At 40.3% G+C, this 20,567-nt stretch overlaps 1 protein-coding gene across 4 annotated transcripts in view; it reads right to left on the bottom strand.

Annotated features, from left to right (window-relative positions):
* TMEM144 (transmembrane protein 144) overlaps nucleotides 1-20,567 on the bottom strand; it is a 65,463-nt gene that overhangs the window by 24,114 nt on the left and 20,782 nt on the right. The window lies entirely within an intron of this gene.

The following is a 20,567-nucleotide window of genomic DNA, read 5'->3' as shown; positions in this document are numbered from 1 at the left end:
AGGACCAGCATCTCTTTGGCTTTAGTATTACGGTCTCGTTACATTCAGATCTTCTGAGAGTCAAATCATGTTAATACTATAACACCTCCTTTTTTTAAAAAAATAGCAAAAACAACAATGATTAATTTTAAGTCACGAAGAAGACACGTGAGGGTTCTGGGCAGAAAACAGGGAAGAGGGAGATGGCTACTCCAGGTAGCAGTGGGGCACCCAGCCTGACCCCCACCCACAGGGAAAGGAGAGGGGGACTCTCTCTTGTGAATGTTCTTCCTCTGGGTCTGCCACACTGCAGCCTGAGACTACCCCAGTTTGGGGTAAAACTTCAGGGAAGGCCGTGGGCATGGGATGCTGGGTCTCCACAGAGTTGCACTGCTCATTGGGGGCAGAGAGCTCATAAAGGGGTTGACCCCAGGCTGTCTGAATTTGCAAGCCCCCCAGCCCTTACCACCACCACCGCACGGCCCCTCTTCTGTGCTCATGCAGTAAATCAGTGAGGACCAAGCCCCACCCTGGGTTCCTCCAGCCAGGCAAAGGAACGGCTTTACTGTGCTGCAAAGTAGAGGCTTAGAGAGACCCATTTCTCCCTGCAATGATGGGAGGGGGTTTCTGCCTTGGCTGTAACTGCTTTGAGGGAAACTCAGGCAGGGAAGCTCTCACAGGGCTCCCACAGGAAACTGGACTTCGGGCAGGCCCGGCCAGGCTGACCACATGCACACACTGCTCTCCTTTCTGTGACTTAGTCAAGATTTGGGTTAGCATGGATCACTTTGCCTCTGTTTGAAATAGAGCTCTGTATGTCAGGGTGGGGTGAGTGGTTTGACTCACTGTGGGCCTCAGCACTACTAGAAGTCACTCTCATCACAGCATCTACAAAAGGTTTGCCAAGTACAGAGCAGTTTATTTATGTGCGCACACACACACACACACGCATGCACTGAACCTCTGGGTTTCCCAACATCTGTTTCCTTAGGTGTAAAAACTTTAATCTTAATGTAGACAGTACTACCAGTGTAGACTAAACATAACAAATATGGGGGCACTTCAGAAAGTTCACAGAAAAATGAAATTCAAAGATGAGTTTATTTTGGTACCAAAAATCATTAAAACCCACATGTAGTTTTCTTGATAATATGCATCTTCCATGAACTTTTTCTAGAGTCTTCATATTTGTTCAAAGAATGAATATACTCAGGTGATTTCCAAACGTCCTTTGTCCATTAGAAACTGATGCAATTACTTAAATTTTTCAACATGGGCTTAAATTATAAGCACTCTACATCCTAATTATGTGGCTACGTTCTAAGCTTCGTTTTTTTTCTTATCTGTGGACATATGAATAATGTTGTCAGGGAATAAAAACATTTATTCCCCTTTCATGGCTAAGAGCCTGTCCCAACTGCTTATTCTTCTCGAGAAAAAAGGGCTGAATATATTTGAGCAAGAACAAGAGTTTTCCTTTGTCAAAGGTGAATATTAACACTCAAAAAAGCACGCTAGCCCTCTTTCCAAAGTCAAAAGATGCTAGCCTGAATTCCTGAAGTATATTAGTGTCACTATTGCCAAAAAATAATAAAATATAACAGGTGATCTTTATCTGAAGTAGCCACTGATTTTAAATTGTCATGATAATCACTGCCTGTGTTGTTATTACTGTAGACACACTGATTAAAGTATGTCGGTGAAATCATAACTTCTTATAGTTTACCAATGTAATACTCTAAAACAAAATTTTCAAAGAGTAACAGATATGGGATTTAAAAGAAGATTAGAATTGCAAAATTTCCAACTGACTGACTGATGATATTGAAAGCATTATCACTGAACTCTTGGGCAAAAGGGTCCTTGGGTCCCATGCTAGTCCTTGCACCTGTTAAGCCATATACTTTAAAATACTTGTCTCCAAGGACAGCTTCAAGCTGCAGACCTGGTAGGATCTAAGAGTCACAAAAATAAAGGCTTTGCTTTTGTATTCTTAGAAGCTTAGAGAATTTTGTGTGGTTTCTAACAAAAATACTTACAAATATTTCCAGGGGACTATCCTGGTGGGTGTGTACTCAGAACTTTCCTTTAAATCAGCTAGAAAGAGGCAATTAAACATCTGCATTGAATCATAAGCACCTCTGGACATCTCTTAACTTTTGTTTGTAGGCAGATGGATCAGGTTTTATCTTTAACTTTGTTGGGGTCAGTAACATTCACTTCAGCCTTCTCTCTCTCTCTCTCTCTCTCTCTCTCTAATATCAATGGAAAAGAGCAGTCATTTCTAATGTTTAAAAATTCTTATTTTATAAGCAAATATTCTCAATCTAAGTTGCAGATATTTCAGAAGAAAGAGGGGGCACGTGCTTATTTTTATATTTATGGCCTATTTTAAATACATAATTAGCCAAACTTGAGAACTTACTCTGAAAATTAAAAAAAAAAAAAAAGTGCTTCTCTGGGATTTCCTTGGAATCCCACTGCATGGAAGTGGACAGCACTGCCTGCTGAGAAGTGTGAGTTGCTCCCTCAGGGCCTATGGGAAGCCTCCACTTCTTCAATTTGCTTTGCCGTCTGTGTCCGATTGTAAGTTTTTGCAGTGAAGTAAATTGTGTATGAATCTGATCTTACTGGAGTTTAAGATTTTCAGGTGATTATTTCATGTTTTTTTAAAAGGTAAGACTATCTGTAGATTATACTTTTCTCATTTCCTTTCGTATATTAGTTCCTTTATTCCTTACCAAACTGGCGAGAATCTGTAGAAAATATTGAATGATAGTGGCAATGGAGAAAGCTCTGACTCCCAACTTACAGAGAATCCTGTTCCACCTGAGCTACATGTTTGCTGTTGCTTTTTTCATAGACATTCTGTCCCAAGTCAGGCTTTATTCCTCTTGCTGATTGCAAAGTAAGCATTGTGTACATTACCATTTCCCTCTGTTTACCCAATATTGTAATCAATAACTTTAATTGATTTGCATGTTATGAACTATCCTTGAATTCCTGAATTAAACCATTCTTGGGAGTAGGTGGGCCTTTAAAATTATCTGTTTGGTCAGTGTTGTCTTTTTAAAAGATGTTTTTAGGAAAAAAAAAAACCCAGACTCTGCTTCAGATGTTTTTAGAGGATTCTGAAGAATTAGTACTAAGATTTCTGGCTAGGGATTCTGCCTTTGAAGACAGCTCTTACGTGTAAGTTAAGACAATTTTTGACTGTTTTTTTTTTTTTTTGCAACAGTGACCAAAATAATTTTCAAATGCTTTCTTAGTGTGTGCTTCTTTATACCTATAATTGCAAACAAGCTACAATCACTAACTTGTGATTTTCTAAGATAGTGTCAAATTGTTGAATACAAATAAATATTTTGTGATGTAGGTGAAATATCTGTAGGGAGATTTACAATACATTTTGGGCACTTAGTGACTTTTGTAGAAAGGAACTACAACTAAAATAAATGAGAAATGCATATGAACTTAACACATGTATTTGTAAATGTTTTAGATTATACTTGTGTATTTAAGAAATAAAAATCCAGATTATAGGCCAAATATTAGCTTAATGTGACAATCTTACTTGCATTACCAAGTTATGGCTCTTTTAATTGAGAGCTTTCATTATCATTGAGATGTTTCAGATCCAAAGCTGAATAATCATTTTAAAGGTCAGCTAGCTAGAAGTACTTCCACTTAATGCTGTCCAGAGATTAGCAACTTAATATCTTCCTGGAAGCAGCATTATTTGTTAAAACAACTGCATGTTACAACAGAAAACACCGGGTCTCTGATGTCTCCACAGAGAGTCTTTGCATTTACGATGCCTTTACAAAAACTATTATAAAACATCATTCAAGTTTGGTCAACAACTAAAGATATTTTCCCTAGGAAAAAAGTTCTAAAGTAATTTTTATTGCACACACACACACACACACACCAGAGCTAGGTTTTATATCCCCATCATTTGCTTTTGAAAGAGGAAGAAATGGTGGTAGCCAGCAGTCACTAAACTGGCTTAACAGGAGGCCTTTGGGAAGCATGAGGGCTAAAATAAAGATGTATCTCCAAATCCTATTTGCTTCAAAGGGTAATTTACCCTTTGGACTAACTAGCAAACAAACAAACAAACCAAAAGCTTTTCATTCTGCTTATCTACGATATTTTATACTCAGCGCTTTAAAATTTTTTTAAAGATATATTTGTTTGAAAGGCAGAAGTAGAGAGAGAGAGAGAGAGAGAGAGAGAGAGAGACAGAGAGAGACAGAGAGAAAGAGAAAGAGAAAGAGAAAGAGAAAGAGAAAGAGAAAGAAAGAGATCTTCCATCTGTTGGTTCTCTCCTGGGTCTCCCATGTGGGTAGCAGGGGCCCAAACACTTGGGTCATCTTCTGCTGCTTTCCCAGGTACCCTAATAGGGAGCTGGATTGGAACTGGAGCAGCCGGGACTTGAACCTGCACCTATATGGGATGACAGCACTGTAGATGGAGGCTTAACCTTCTAAGCCACAGTGCTGGCCCCGGCACCTAATCTTTCGTATGTTATTGAGTTATTTAACTAGAATCACTTTGGGGCGATGGAGGCTAACTAAAGTCTTTTTCCACTCTTGGTGGCAGTGGAGGCATACGTGATGCTTCATAATAATTACCCTGGCTCTCGGCTTTCTTTCCTACATAGGCACAGAACATTTTCAACATTTTACCTGTCAAATTCATTTATGTGCTGTCTGCCCTGGGCTTATGAGCCACATACAGATTTCAGAAACTTAATGTTAAATACCCTTCTTACTTGGACATATTCCTGTTTTCTAAATTTGCCCTTTCTTATACATACCTGTATTTCTTTAAACATGAAGACACCCCACATTGCAGCTATAAATCCTGGGCCCTTAAATAAAAATAAAAACTTTAATTAAACTGGGTATTTTCTTATGACTGTACTCGTTAAATACTGTAAGTTGGACAGCAAATAAAAATATTTTCAGGGAAAACTGCCCATAATCATAACCATAATTCCACATTACGCTAAAAATTAAGTAACATTAAGTAAAAAATAATGACTCATTTTTTCCATGTTCTTCATTTTACCATTTTGACAATGCTATGGTATTTTGTGCCACAGAATATTTTTAATGTATATATTTATAATAAACTAATCAGAAAATAGATTTTTCTCCACTTAGTTCCTTAGGATTTTAGAAATGGAATTAATAAGATAAAGTGTATGAATATGCTTCTAAATTTCTTTGGTATGAAGTAATCTCATAGCCAAAGAAATTTTGGAGTGTTCTTTGGGACCTGACAAATAATGTGCGTTCACATACGTATGGACACAGCATGTATGTAGAAACATGTCACTGATAATTATTATTGCACAGCAATCAAACAATCCAATGCTGAAGATAGTTTTATGGGAAGATAAAAAAGCCTCAAATGACAAAAAGCAACCTCAGGGGTCACTGGTCAGGAGACAAGGCAGGGATAAAATAATGTGACCAACATGCAAGGAAATGAAGACAAGGAATGATCATGATATTTCAGAACTTTAAGCCATTCAAATCTGATGTTAATTATTTTGGCCAAGGAGGAGAAAAACTGCAATTTGAGTTAATAACGGTCTCTGTGTACAAAATGTATTATATCCTCGTTATGATTTCCCTCCACACCCTGCAGGAAACATGAAGAGTCTCACATCAATGATTCTAAAATGGTTTTCATCTGCTGCTACACCAACTGTCTAAATGACCAGGTCAACAAAGTTTGGTTCCACTGCTGGCATGTAAGTGAAGTGATAAATATACTGTTTATTAGCATCTGAAAAGTCAACATCAAAAGAGCTAGAGACATAGGTCAAAGGAACTGCCTTTTTCCAATCCCATAAGGTCCTAAGGCTCGAAATCCAAATCAAACAGGAAGCACAAGAGTCTTTCAGACAGCCTCTCACGGACCTTCCACAGGATAGGAGAAACTGGATAAATAATAGTAATGTTGGGGCCGGCGCTGTGGCACAGCGGGTAAAGTCACCGCCTGCAGTGCTGGCAACCCACATGGGCACCGGTTCAAGTCCCGGCTGCTCCACTGCAGAACCAGCTCTCTGCCATGGCCTGGGAAAGCGGTAGAAGATGGCCCAAGTCCTTGGGCCCCTAAATCCATGTGGGAGACTGGGAAGAAGCTCCTGGCTCCTGGCTTTGAATTGGTGCAGCTCCGACCGTTGTGGCCAATTGGGGAGTGAACCAGCGGATGGAAGATCTCTCTTTCTGCTTTTCCTTCTCTCTCTGTGTAACTCTGACTTTCAAATAAATAAATGAATCTTTTTAAAAAATAAATAATATTAAAGTCACACAGTCACTCAAGAATGTTTGTCTTTAATAATTCACTTCCCTAGGAGGAGGGCAAAGGGTGGGAGTTGGAGTGGGAGTGCAGGTGGGGTGGGAAGAATCACTACGTTCCTAAATTTGTATTTATGAAATGCATGAGGTTTGTACACCTTAAATAAAAGGTTTCTGGGTAAAAATAATTCATTTCCCTTCAGAGAACGTGGTGTGACACAATAACACCTTTAGACATTTTGTCTGATGGTTTTCTAAATGTCCGTTTGGTCGTGGTCTAAAAGCTACTGCAGAGAGCTCTGTGGTAACAGAAAGTAGCGCCTTATGAAAGTAGTGCACACAGCGGTCAAGGCCGGGAGTCTCTGCTTCCCACCGAGGAGAGCCACAAAGGAAGGCCATGGCAGATGGTGACCGCAGCCTTGGCTGCTGGGATTTTATGTCTTCCTTTGTAAATTAACCCAAAAAAAGTATAAATCAGCCTTTGAAACCAAAATGAGCATGGTACTATCTTGAGAAGCTAAACCTGTGGAAAAAAGGGGTTTGGCTTTTAGAATTACCAGGGAAGACTTGGAGCAGTAGCAACAGGTCTGTGCCCCTGCTACATGGGGTGCGTTCCTTTCCATTTTGGCTTTTTAACTGAACGCTACTTGCTAGACAGAACAGATGCTGCTCTTAAGCAACAAACAGTCTGGTCACCACGAGAACATGTGTCCCTGGGAAGAACAGTACAGCTGGGATCAAATCTCGAACTTCTGATAGAATAAGTTGGATCATATTTGATTGCTGCAGCTAGCTGATAGGTATGTTTGAAATTTTACAGTTGTTAAAAGAATCTAGCCCAACCAAAGAGATAAAATAAAGAATATAAATAAAATATATATAATAAAAAAGAATGTCAATAAAATAAAGAAGAAAATAAGAAAGGATAAGGGTGTCCTTACACAGAGTGACAAAAGTGAAACCAAGCAAGAACCTGGTAGCAGCAAGGACCTATTCCCTCCCTTTCCCTAAATACCTGTCCTTCTCAGATAGGGAGGGGCCAGAGCTTGGCAGGAAGCGACACCCACTGTGAGAAGGATCTGCTTACAGGACCCTTTCAGTCTTCAAAGGCCACAAAGACCACATCCACCAACCCTCCGTGCACACCACCTTTCCTCCATAACTTTTTCCACAGCATTAAGCTTTCAAGTTTTGTTGCCCATCTTCACCGTACCCCAATACAAGAAATAACATTAGGAAAACCATTTCTGCATCCGCTGTAACATTTTAGTGAATGATTTTGTTTATTTGTAGTTCAATGTCCTCATCAAAAGTCCCCATATGATCAGTTCTATAAAGAAATTAGTGCTAGAAAAAAAATCAATTTCTTCTAGAGAAATAATAAACTACCAGTTAATAAGAATTAGCTACAACGTTGTATTATAATTTTGGGAGTACAGAGTAAAATCAACTATCTAATCGCAGCAACTATTTGCCTTTTATGTATTTGCTTCCTTTTTCCCTGCCATGGCTTTGATTTTCTATTTGTGTTTGCCTTTCTATTTGTATAATTTAACTTAATTATATCTGTATATTTTATGTAAACTTGCCTCAAAGTTTATATTTGTTTAAGAATATAATTTGATTAAAAGAACAAAATCACTGTCTTATAAACATCATTCTTATGAGAAAGATAAAAATTTAAGTTTGCTGTGAATAATGATTTGATCTATTTTAATCAATACTGTTCTTTCTTTTACTAGTGGAATTTAATATTGTCAAATAATATTTGCATCTATAGATGAGGAACATACACTGTATACTTTACTTTTCTCTACAAAGCTGCTCTCAAATATTGACAGGTAAACATGATACCCAATTGCCTGTTATGTTTTCTTTTTTAAAGTCAAAGTTACAGGAAAAGAGATCAAGAGATCTTCCATTGGCTGGTTTACTCCGCAGATGGCCACAACAGCCAGAGATGGGGCCAAGCCAAGGCCAGGAGCCGGGAGCTTCATTCGGGTCTCCCATGTGGGTGCAGGGGCCCAAACATGGGCCATCCTCTGCTGTTTTTCCCAGGCCATTAGCAGGGAAGTGAATTAAAAGCAGAGCAGCCAGGACATGAACCGGAGCCTATATGGGATGCTGGCAACACAGGTGGCGGCTTTACTCTCTATGCCACAATGCCACAACGTCGGCCCCTTTCTTACCACATTTAACATTAAATAGTCTTGAAATGATGGACAACAAAAATCCTTCTTGGAAAGAATTTGGTTCCTTTGCCATTATAATTATGAGGACCAGGACCATGGACCTAAAGATATTCCTTAGAATTTGCTAAATTTGGACATTCTCCCTCAATGGGGATTAAGAATGTCAAAAATGTGGGCTATTTAACTTTTTAAATCTCTGTATTATTTGACTTCACTTACATGTAAAAACTACTTAATAAGCACACTAAAACTGTAAAAAATATACTCTTTGAAACCCAGAGTATAAATCAAACTTTGGGTCCAGAGTGGTGGTGTAGCGGATAAAGCTGCTGCCTCTGACACCAGCATCCCATAAGGGCACCAGTTCATGTCCTGGTTGCTCCACTTCCAATCCAGCTCCCTGTTATAGGCTTGAGAAAAGAGACAGAAGTTGGCCCAAGTGCTTGAGCTCCTGCCACCCATGTGGGAGACCTGGAAGAAGCTCCGGGCTCTTGGCTTTGGCCTGGGCCTGCCCTGCATGTTGTGGCCATCTGGGGAGTGAACCAGTAAATGAAGAGCTCTCTCTCTCTCTCTCTGTATCTTCCTTTCTCTCTGTAACTCTTTCGAATACATAAATAAATCTTCAAATGCTAAGCTTTCTAAAGTAGACAATATTTGCAACTGGTGGGCAGTGTAAGATGTCTACAGCAGACATAAAAGCCCACCCCACTACTACAGCAGCTCCTGGATGTGTGGATCGGTCCAGTATCATAATGACCTGAAACAAATTCTAAATCGGATGCCATGCTGATGGCAGAAAGTAGCCTTGTGTACTGGACACTGTCAGCAGGAGTCTTCAGATTTCCACTTGCTACGTCATTTGAGACAATGCTCTTAGCTATTGCCTCCATTTCCTTATGAAGAAGCTCTTGGCCCCTGGCTTCGGATTGGCTCAGCTCCATTCATTGCAGCCATTTGGGGAGAGGACCAGTGGATGGAAGACCTCTCTCTTTCTCTCTGCCTCTGCCTCTCTGTAACTCTGCCTTTCAAATAAATAAATAAATCTTTAAAATTTGGGATAATCCTGTCACTACCTATCCTGTAAAAGGAAACACTTCTGGTTTTTTGTTACCTGATTACATTTATATAACTGGTACCTAAAAAATCAGATGAAGCAGATTAATATGACACACACCATGATAAACAGTGTCACCAGAGACAGTCCCTAGTGCTTTCTCAGGCAGTCTAAAGTACTTTCAATCTCACAAAGTTGTCATGAGACCCAAGAGTGGTGATATGAGGGATCTTCAAAACGTTCATGTAGAATGAGTATCATGAGAAAACTATGCATCAATCTTTTTTGCACCAAAATACAATTTTGTTTTAAAATTTTCCATGTATTTTTTGAAGAACCATAATTTACAAAAACATTTTTATATTTATAAACTATTATATAAATTAATATTAATTCTGTTATAACTAGCAAATATAAGGGTACTTCAAAATATCTGTGGAAATTAAAATTAAAAGAGAAGCAAGTTTATTTTGGTGAAAAAACTGAATATCAATATTTAGTTTTTTCATGATATACATTTTTCTTGAATGTTAAACATTTAAAAGTATATTTATTTATTTGAAAGGTGTAGGGGCTGAGACAGAAACGAGAGAGAGAGAGAGAGAGAGAGAGAGAGTGAACTCCCAACCATTGCTCTACTCCCCAGATGCCCGTAATGACTGAGGCTGGGCCAAGCTGAAGCTAGGAGCCAGGAACTCAATCCAGGTCTCCAACTTCTATGGGAAGAAACCAGCTACTTAAGTCATCACTGCGGCTTCCCACTGTGCACATTAGCAGTACCCTGGAACTGGGAGAATAGCGGAATTCCAACCAGGCACTCTGATACGGGATGCAACTGTCCCAACGGCATCTTGAACTCTAGGACAAAACTCCTACCCCTTCCATGTATGCAAAATGACATTGGGCAAAATTATCAAACAATGATCTACAGGGATATTACTGCTTATTATCAATAAGCCCATTAAAATGAGATAAGAAGTGTTCCTGAGCAATCAACACGATGAGGATGAGTGTTTGTTAGTTTATCTACCTGCACCTGTTCTACTCCCTGTACTGCTGAAAACTCAGACTCCATGACAGCCCTTAGTTCTAAGAACGCTTCAGGAAAATTAGATTTACATTTGAAAAACAAAAATTTGGAAGAAACAATTCAGCTACTCACAGCAGTGATGATTGGAAAGCTGACCACGGCACTTAGAGAGTGATTAGCTATGAACCAACAGCAGGTGGCTATCGCCCAGAGCACTCCTGACAGGAAGCCTGCAACACCCACAGACAGGACATATTGGCAAACTGTACTCCTCACATGACAGAGTCACACTTTCTACAACAGGAAGATCAAAGTGCAGGGAAGAATGCACTCCTACCCACAATGTTGGCCAACATGGAATTTGAACTGTGTTTTATAGTCATTTTATTTTTTTAATTTTTTAGACAAGCAGAGTTAGACAGTGAGAGAGTGAGAGAGAGAGAGAGAGAGGGAGAGAGAAAGGTCTTCCTTTGTTGGTTCACCCCCCAAATGGCCACTACAGCCAGTGCACTGTGCAGATCAGAAGCCAGGAGCCAGGTGCTTCTCCTGGTCTCCCATGGGGTGCAGGGCCCAAGCACTTGGGCCATCCTCCACTGCCCTCCTGGGCCACAGCAGAGAGCTGGACTGAAAGAGGAGCAACCGGGACAGAACCGGTGCCCCAACTGGGACTAGAACCCGGGGTGCCGGCACCGCAGGTGGAGGATTAGCCTAGTGAGCCGTGGTGCCAGCTATAGTCATTTTAGAAACCAAATAATTTTCCCACCCTTGACTCCTATGGGTGGAATGATCGATCCTTCCACTTCATTGACATTAAATAAAGCCCTCAGAAGAGTGGCTGAAGTAGAGACTGGGTGATAAAGACAGGCCTAGGGAAGCCACTAGATCTTAGATCTGAATGACATCTGCAAGTACCATTCACTCTAAAGACATAGGAAGAGCCTCACATTAATCTATGTATCTTTCTAAGCTAAGGAAAAAACACTAGTATTTAAATGAAAATACCAGCTGAAAATCTCCCAATACTTTAGCTACTCAGTAAATCTTCTACCATAAAAGATGGCACACTTTAGTATAAGTCAATCAAGCATTCAAAATAAATCTGGCTGATGTTTTATTTTATTCTTTAAAAAATTACTTGTAGACCTATATTCCTAAACCAGGATTTAAAATAATTACTTATTTTCATTTTACTTGAGACACACAGAGAGAACAGAGAGAGATCTTCCACAGCTGTTTCACTTACCAAATGCTCACAACAGCCAGGCTAGGCCAAGCCAAAGCTGGGAGCCTGGAACTCCATCCAGGTCTCCCACATAGATGGCAGGGACACAAACACTTGAGCCATCAACGCTGCTTCCCAGTGTGTACATCTTCAGGTAGACTGGATTGGAAATGGAGCCAAGCTGTGAACCCAGACCCTCAGATAAGGGACGTGGGCATTCCAGCTTAACTGCTCTGCCTAAAGGCTATCCCTGAGCAACTGTTTTTTAAATCAGCAACCACTAACGGATTGACTAAGTACAAAAGAATTAAATTCACACATCTTTTGAACTGTATAACAATATCTTATTTTGGGATAAATGGTTTTCCTACATGACTAAAGATTCTTATTTTTTGATACTTTTTCTTATAAAGACTCAGGATCCTGACTTCTAATATGAGTCCTTAGACAGTGAAAAACAAATACCAAAGACTGATGCTTAATATAAAAGATGTGTTAGAACAGGAAAAGATCTGAGATTAACTGCTGCTTAAATTTAAGCTTTTGGGGGCCGCTGCTGTGGCGCAGCGGGTGAAAGCCCAAGTCTGTGGCGCCGGCATCCCATATGGACGCTGGTTCAAGTTTCAGCTGCTTCTATCCTGATCCAGCTCTCTGCTATGGCCTGGGAAAGCAGTGGAGGATGGCCCAAGTCCTTGGGCCCCTGAACCCATGTGGAAGACCCAGAGGAAGCTCCTGGCTCCTGGCTTCTGGCTCCTGCCTTTGGATCAGCTCAGCTATGGCTGTTGCAGTCATCTGGGGAGTGAACCAGTGGAATGGAAGATCTCTCTCTCTAGCTCTACCTCTTTCTGTAACTGTCTTTCAAATAAATAAAATGAATCTTAAAAAAATTAAACTTTTGTAATAATGATTAACATTTCATATCCAGTTCCCTGGTTTTTAAATACTTCATATTTGATGGTGAACTGGGCCACAGAAATTAAGGGAATGAACACAGAGAATTATTCAAGCTAAGTAAGTACAGGATAATACTTTCACACAGTGTGATGATTTTCTGCAGGAAATAGTCTTACCTGGTAAGACTGCTTCAGGATACAGTTTAGGACTATTTTTCATGACTACACAGTAAGCCAGAAAGTAGACTGTACTTGTAAGAAAGATGCCGCTGAAGTGTGCAAACACGTAGTCCAAATCTGAAAACACAGAATATGTAACTCACACATCACTTTAATCATTTCAGATACATTTAGATTTCTGAAAATAAAACAAACTCAACAAAACTAACCATAAAAGTAAAGGAACTATTAATTATATTTTGTTACCCTAGTTTTCAATATGCTGTTCATATGGTAAAATTAACATATTTAAAATCTAGAAATGCTAGGCTTAAATCAGTTACTATGATCAGATCTAAAAGGCTAGATTTTATGACCATCTTGGAAAGCTGAATAAGAAACTACGAGTATTCTGTGCCTGTGATATTAATATTCTCCCCCTTTTTTTTTTTTTTTTTGACAGGCAGAGTGGACAGTGAGAGAGAGAGAGACAGAGAGAAAGGTCTTCCTTTTTGCTGTTGGTTCACCCTCCAATGGCCGTCGCAGCCGGCGCATCGTGCTGATCCGATGCCAGGAGCCAGGTGCTTCTGGTCTCCCATGCGGGTGCAGGGCCCAAGGACTTGGGCCATCCTCCACTGCCTTCCCGGGCCATAGCAGAGAGCTGGCCTGGAAGAGGGGCAACCGGGATAGAATCCGGTGCCCTGACCAGGACTAGAACCCAGTGTGCCGGCGCCACAAGGCGGAGGATTAGCCTGTTAAGCCACGGCGCCAGCCAATATCTCCCTTTTAAGAACAGGTATGCAGATCTACTTTTGCTAATAACTGTAGCAGTTGTACTGCAGTGGGAGTATAGCTTAAAAGTATTTTGGTGTGCCAGTTTCACATGGTTACTGATCAATGTGGAGACCAGCATTTCTGCTGCAGCTGACAACTACACAAAAGGATCCAGAAAGTTACTCCAAAAGTTTTACTCAATTGTTTGCTTAAGCTAACAGCACATGACACTGGCTCATTCTCTGAGAAACCAGCCTTGCTGCCCGCCCATTTAAGCAATGGTCCTCAGGTCACACAGATGGGTGTAGTGCAGCTTCTTGGCTGGGAAGCTACATTGCACTCAATGTTTCTGCCACCCAAGATTTTGACCAAGAAGAATGCCTGTGTTTAGGGAGGCAAACTAAAGCACAAAGAGTTTATGTTTATTCTTCTGACTCTTCAATTTTACTTTTGTATCCCCCACTAAGGACAATACATCTAGATATGGACCACAAGAAAGGAGAATAGCATGGTAATTAACCCCCCCCCCCCAGCTGCCTGGTGTGATGCCTCCGTACATGACTCACTAAATTTGGGAGGTGGGAAAATTACCTAACATCTCCCTGTATCAACTTTTTCAATTGTAAAAGAGAAAAATAATGGTATTAGTTACTACGATGGTTAACTGAGTTAGTATTTGTAAAGTGCTTAGAAAAGGGCACATACTATATATGTATTTATTAAATAAATGAAATAAAAATAATTTCCTTCCTAAAATTTCTTCCTAAAACTATTTTTGAATAAACTAGAATAAATGAGTACATTCAGCAGTGCCATAAAAAAAGAACTCATTGTTCTATCTGTGCAATGAGATTGTTGAGGATATTGTTTATTATGTCCCAGTACCAAGAACAACTTTACTCCTGAACAATTAGTTGTTGTTATCTTGTATTCACTGAATTGTAGGACTCATTTGATACCCTTTTTGGCTGTAAGATATCTGAGAGCCAAATTTATGACTCATTTTCAGCAAATGTGTAAGTTTTTAGATTCATTCATGGTTCCTATTTAGTTCTTCACTCTTGTTTTCCCTTCTATTTTAATTTCTCTCATGTAATTATCTTTTTGTTAGTTATAAACTTTTAAAAATGAAAAGGCTAAATATGCAAAAAGTATTTGAGCCTGTGATTATACAGTTGAAAGTCTGTTATTGCAAACATGTAGAACAAAGAAAGGAAAGAAAGGAAGGAGGAGAGAGGGAGGAAAGTATTGTTGTATTCTTGGAATTACACCTACAAAATCTATTCTCTATTAGTAAATAAAAACTAATAAAAATTATTTGTATAAAAACAAAAGAAAGATGTGAATAAAAGACACAAGTACTGTGCATGGGGCTAGATATAAAAATGATGAAGGGAACTGTGGCAGCCACTCAAAGTCTACCACTCTCTTTAAGCCAATTTCAACTCTCAATTTCTTCATCAATTTGTCCCTTATGACTTTCGCCCTTCAGACTCTGAACTCTGTTTCACCTGTGAACTCATTCTCTTGCCATTTCATGCGTGTCCGCCGTGTTTCTCCACAGCTCGAGAACCCCTCAGGTAGCCCTTCTTTCAACTCCATGTGAGCCTCACAAGGCACTGCACACAGTGATGAGTTTACTGCTGAGGGATTACTTCTCTCACTGGAATCTAAGATGTTATCAGGAAGCCTTGTGTTGGGCTTTTCAGTGCACTGCACTGTGCTTGAAAAATCATATTCTCTGGCTAAATAGGGTTCTACTTTGACCTTTACTTGAACTTAATTTTATGCTAGGCACCTTAACCTATTCTAAAAGAGTAGAATACATATTACCTCAGAGATTATCTAAATGCAAAATAGTCTCCAAATCTTATTGGAAAGTAAGAAACCATGCATCCAGACCACGTGGCTGAAATGAATCCTGACTAAAGTCATTGTAAGCGCATGTTAAAAATCTCACGAAAACACTCCAACAGTCCTTTATTACTTTTAGTTTTCAATGCCTTTCCATTTCACTGCTCACAATGAAAAAGTAACATGAAATCTATATACCAATATTTACTATTATCATAATTTTTTACATTTCTATGAAAATGGTAACAATGAGATTGTTTGCAAAGTAAAATGATTATTTGCTCTTACCATACTGGCTTGCCCCTGCAAACATGCTATCATTTCTTTTGCTGTGGTCCTTGATATAAATGATTGGCACAAATGTAGATCCATAGAGTACTCCAGATATCACTGCCAGACTGCAACCTCTTGAGAGAGAATGAAATCATTATGAGTATTGGCTCAAGGCAGTATTTCTGGCTAATTCACAAATGGACTCATAACTAACGCATGCTTCAAAATGTAAATCACAAGCAAGTAAGCAGGAACCACCCATTTATCTCAAGCTCTGCAATTGACAGAAATCAAAGAAATACCTGTAATGACACAATGGCATCCCGATTAGAAGGGCTGCATCAGTTTCACTGTCTAATTTTGGAAGGACAGGATTTACAGATGTGATAATAGAGTATCTTTGTAATGCCCTGGCCTGAAATGCCAGCATCCCATGGGGCACAGGTTTGAGACCTGGCTGCTCCACTTCCAATCCAGCTCTCTGCTATAGCCTAGGAAATCAGTAGAAAATGGTCCAAGTCCTTGGGCCCCTGCACCCACGTGGGAGACTGGGAAGAAGCTCCTGGCTTTGGATTGGTGCAGCTCCAGCTGTTGTAGCCCACTGGGGGATAAACCACCAGATGGAAGACACTTCTTTCTCTCTCTCTCTGCATCTCCTTCTCTCTGTGTGTAACTTTGAATTTCAAATAAATAAAAAATAAATCTCTAAAAAAATTGTCATTACACTGGTAAGAATTTTGCTACCGTTATATCATATATTCTACAATATACCCAGCGATCTAATTACATGAACTATGTTGCAAAGTGATACCATGCTCTATGCATTTTTTTAAAGCACCTAGAACAGAACTAGGATAGACTAAGTGTTAAATTCACTTTTATTCCAGACTATGGACATCCACACCCTGCCCATACCTTAGCTGACTATGGCCTGGTGAAGACAAAGTGGTGATTAATCAAATAATCTGAATACCTCACATAAAAATTTCCTTTTTTATCAGAAGAAAATGTTCTACTTTAAGTACTGGGGTCTTGCTGATTCCTCAGACTTAGCCCACATCTGCTTGAAGCAAGCACTTCCACTGACATTGTGGGGTGGCTTGGCGGGGTGACTGATATTTTAGAACAATCACTTAGACTTCACACAAAGGACAGCGATATGAAACAGGAAACAATTTTAGGCAAAAAACTCTTCCTTTCTAAGCTTAAAAGCAAATTCTTAGCCAACTTATTACTTCTCATATAAGGAATCTTAACATGATCAATCTCATTTAAGGAGTATGAGACTGAGAGGTCACAGGCTGCCAGGGCAGTGTGTTCTTCCAACACTGGGAGTTCCTGCATCATGAGAACCTGGCCTTCGCTGTCCTGGGATGTCTCAAACATAAGACCTGTGTGTGTGTGTGTGTATAGATATGTATAGATGTGTGTGTATATATATATATATATATACACACACTATATATAAATTGATTGATTGATTTCACAAACACTCGTCTAATGGAGGAAGTGCCCTGTGGAAAAAAAGTCTGAAAGACTCTTTTTTGGAAAGATTATTTTATTGTGCAAAACCAGCAACATACTGCTTTTTTCCAAAGCTTATCTCTTGGTAGTTGATTCATTCCAGTATTTATTAATTACTTCCTCTTGCCCACTGTGAAAACAGTATATACACTCAAAAAGGAAATGCTTTATATCCTTGAGTCGAAAGAATGTGTCACACATAAAAGTCAAAGTAGGCACCAAATGTAAAATCTAACTTTTGTGTATTTTCATATTATTTTTGTAGTCCAAGAAATAAACAAACAAACCAAAATCAGCACCCTGGAATAGAGGGGCTGAAGTTGAGCCTAACTTAACTCACAGGTTAAGTCCTTATGGACAATGAGATAGAACTCACACAGATACCAAATACTCTACTATATTTGACAGCGGATGTCTTGGGATCATACACTTGTCTGCCATGTGAGCAGAGGAACCCTGAGTAGGGCAGGCCAGCTGGGCAGCACAGCACTGCAGAAACGCATCACCAATTTGTGGCTGCCGAGAGCTCTTTGGTCGTTACACCACCTCTTTCATTTTGGGCACAGAAGTTCTGCAAAATGATTTTGCTTCTGTCATCTGTTTATTGGTTAGAGGCCAAGTCACCTTGACTTACCCTTCCTTGAAGTGGCTCAGGGACCTTTGTACTGAAAACTTAGTAGGGGAAAGAGCAACTTGACTCCATGGGGCTAGAAATCAAAGCTTGAATTACCATGTTTGAACTCAGATGGCCATCACTTCACTCCAGCAACCCCTGCCTCCATCAGACATGAATCAGAATAACAGAGAGAAGTAACTGCTCCTTACACTAGGCGGCGGTGAACTGTAGACAGCTGATCCACCCAGGAGTCACTGGAATCACTGGGACAGGAATAGTGAGCTGTGTTTATCACCTGTTAGGAACAGTCACACAAACCGAAAAGAACGTTCAGTTAATCACACTGGTGACAAAAAGATTCCCAAAGTGTCTCTCTCCTCTTGTAAACCTCCTCTAAAATACAAACATGCTGGGGCACAGAGAGTTAAAAGGCTGCTTGGGATGCCTGCAAACTCAGCTTCTGATCCTGCTCACTGCTAATGCACCTGGGAAGCAGGGGATGATGGCTCAAGTGCGTGAGTTCCTGCCACCACATGGGAGACCCAGAGGATATTTCTAGCTCCTGGTTACAGCCTGGCACAATCCTAGCCATTGCAGGCATTTGGAAGAGTAAATCAGCAGATAGAAGATCTCTTTAAAATAAATGAATAAATAAATAAATATTTAAAATACAACTATTTAGATTTTGCATCCTGTTCTCTCCAGAATCAAATGTTTCTGACTCTGTTCCTCTTTAATTCAGAACGGTTTGGCAGTTGGACAGCGTTCTATTTAACTACTTCACAATTTATTTTTTGGATATTTTGCTACACCTATTAAATCTAACAAAAGTTACTAATAATTGTGTTTTATTTGCATGTTTTAATAATCTGTAGAGAAATTAGAACTACAAAACACTCAGATTCTCCTATACTGGAATGCTTTAAATCAATGAGCCTTTGTCGGAGGCCACCCGACAAACCACATGGAGACACGCAGCACTCAGTCAATTCATCACCACGTTTATTGCCTCATCGCGTTCCAAGCCAAAGTAGGGGGCCCGGCGATGAGGGACTGGAGGCAGTCTCCCTAAGGAAACCCTTCAGTCTCCAGCCCCGAGCACACAGAAAGACAAGGATATATACCCCAGACCCCATACAGATAACATTCATTGTGTGCAATCATGCATAGCACAGGAACAGAGCAAGTTTACAAAGTAGCAATGATCAGGGTACAAGCTCTGCAGATAGAGCAAAGAACATCATAAACCTTCATCAGAAGTCACATCCTGCCTGCAGGAATATGGGACGAAAAGTCTTGGAAACAGGATTAGATAAGGGACAGCCTCAGCCTGCTGCATCTCATGTCGGGCCAGGGCCACTGGCCCCGACAAGCCTTTTTATACTTTTTTCTTTTCCTTAATTAGTGAATTAAACATTTCCAGCCATGTTTCAAGATGGGGCTAATATTCTAAGTCAGGAAAAAATATGAGCAAATTCATTATATTTCTACCATGGAAGGCAATCTTTTGTGCCTCTTATTAAGTAGTCTCCATAACACACTCTTACTGTTTTTTAACAGATGGGAAGCTAGATATGAATTATCTGTTATGTGCTAAGTCAAGCTTTACTTTGGCAATAATATTTTATTTCATGGTAAGAAGCTCAAGGTTGATGGTTGCATACTAACCTATCATGCTGTTTCTGTACCTTTAAACTTAGCTTATATCTTTCCACCCTGCCTAGAACAATCCAAGGCAGTTAGTCCACTGCATGTATTATATGAACTTGTATTTATATTTCTCCCTTTGTTTGAATGGAGGTTGGTCAAAAGGTATCTGATCTCCAAAGTAGGCAAAGGACACTAGGAACCTTCTCCCACTCCCAATTCCTCCATTTTCCTTGAATGATTTCCCAGATGAGAGCTCTCTATGGATTAAAAAACTTTTCTCTCTTACATTTAAGCAAATTATTCAATGTTTAAAAAATTATTTTTAGGCCAGTGCCGTGGCTCAACAGGCTAATCCTCCGCCTTGCGGCACCGGCACACCGGGTTCTAGTCCCGGTTGCCCCTCTTCCAGGCGAGCTGTCTGCTGTGGCCCGGGAGTGCAGTGGAGGATGGCCCAAGTGCTTGGGCCCTGCACCCCATGGGAGACCAGGAGAAGCACCTGGCTCCTGGCTTCGGATCAGCGTGGTGCGCTGGCCATGGTGGCCATTGGAGGGTGAACCAACAGCAAAGGAAGACCTTTCTCTCTATCTCTCTCTCTCTCACTGTCCACTCTGTCAAAAATTTAAAAAAAAAATTATTTTTAATTATTTTCATTTTATTCTAAAGGTACATGTGTGCATGTGCACACACACACACACACACACGAGAGAGAGAGAGAGAGAGCGGGCGAGGGGAGAGGGGGAGAGGGAGGGAGTGAGGGAGAGAGAGAGGGTGAGAGAGAGAGAGAGGGAGAGAAACAGCCAGAGAGATCTTCCTCCTGCTGGTTCACTCTCCAAATGCCCACAATAGCTAGGGCTGGGTCAGCCCAGAACCAGGAGCCTGCAACTCAATCCAGGTCTTCCAAATGCGTGGCAGGGACCCAAGTACTCAGGCCATCACCTTGCTGTCTCCCAGGGTGCACATTAGCAAGAAGCTGGGATTAGAAGCTGAGTTGGAACTCTGGACCTGGGCACTCACATATGGGATGGGGGTG

Source organism: Lepus europaeus, chromosome 8 (genome assembly GCF_033115175.1).
Source record: "Lepus europaeus isolate LE1 chromosome 8, mLepTim1.pri, whole genome shotgun sequence".
NCBI lineage: Eukaryota > Metazoa > Chordata > Mammalia > Lagomorpha > Leporidae > Lepus > Lepus europaeus.
The sequence above is the reverse complement of the archived record's forward strand: the minus strand, read 5'-3'. Positions and strand labels throughout refer to the sequence as shown.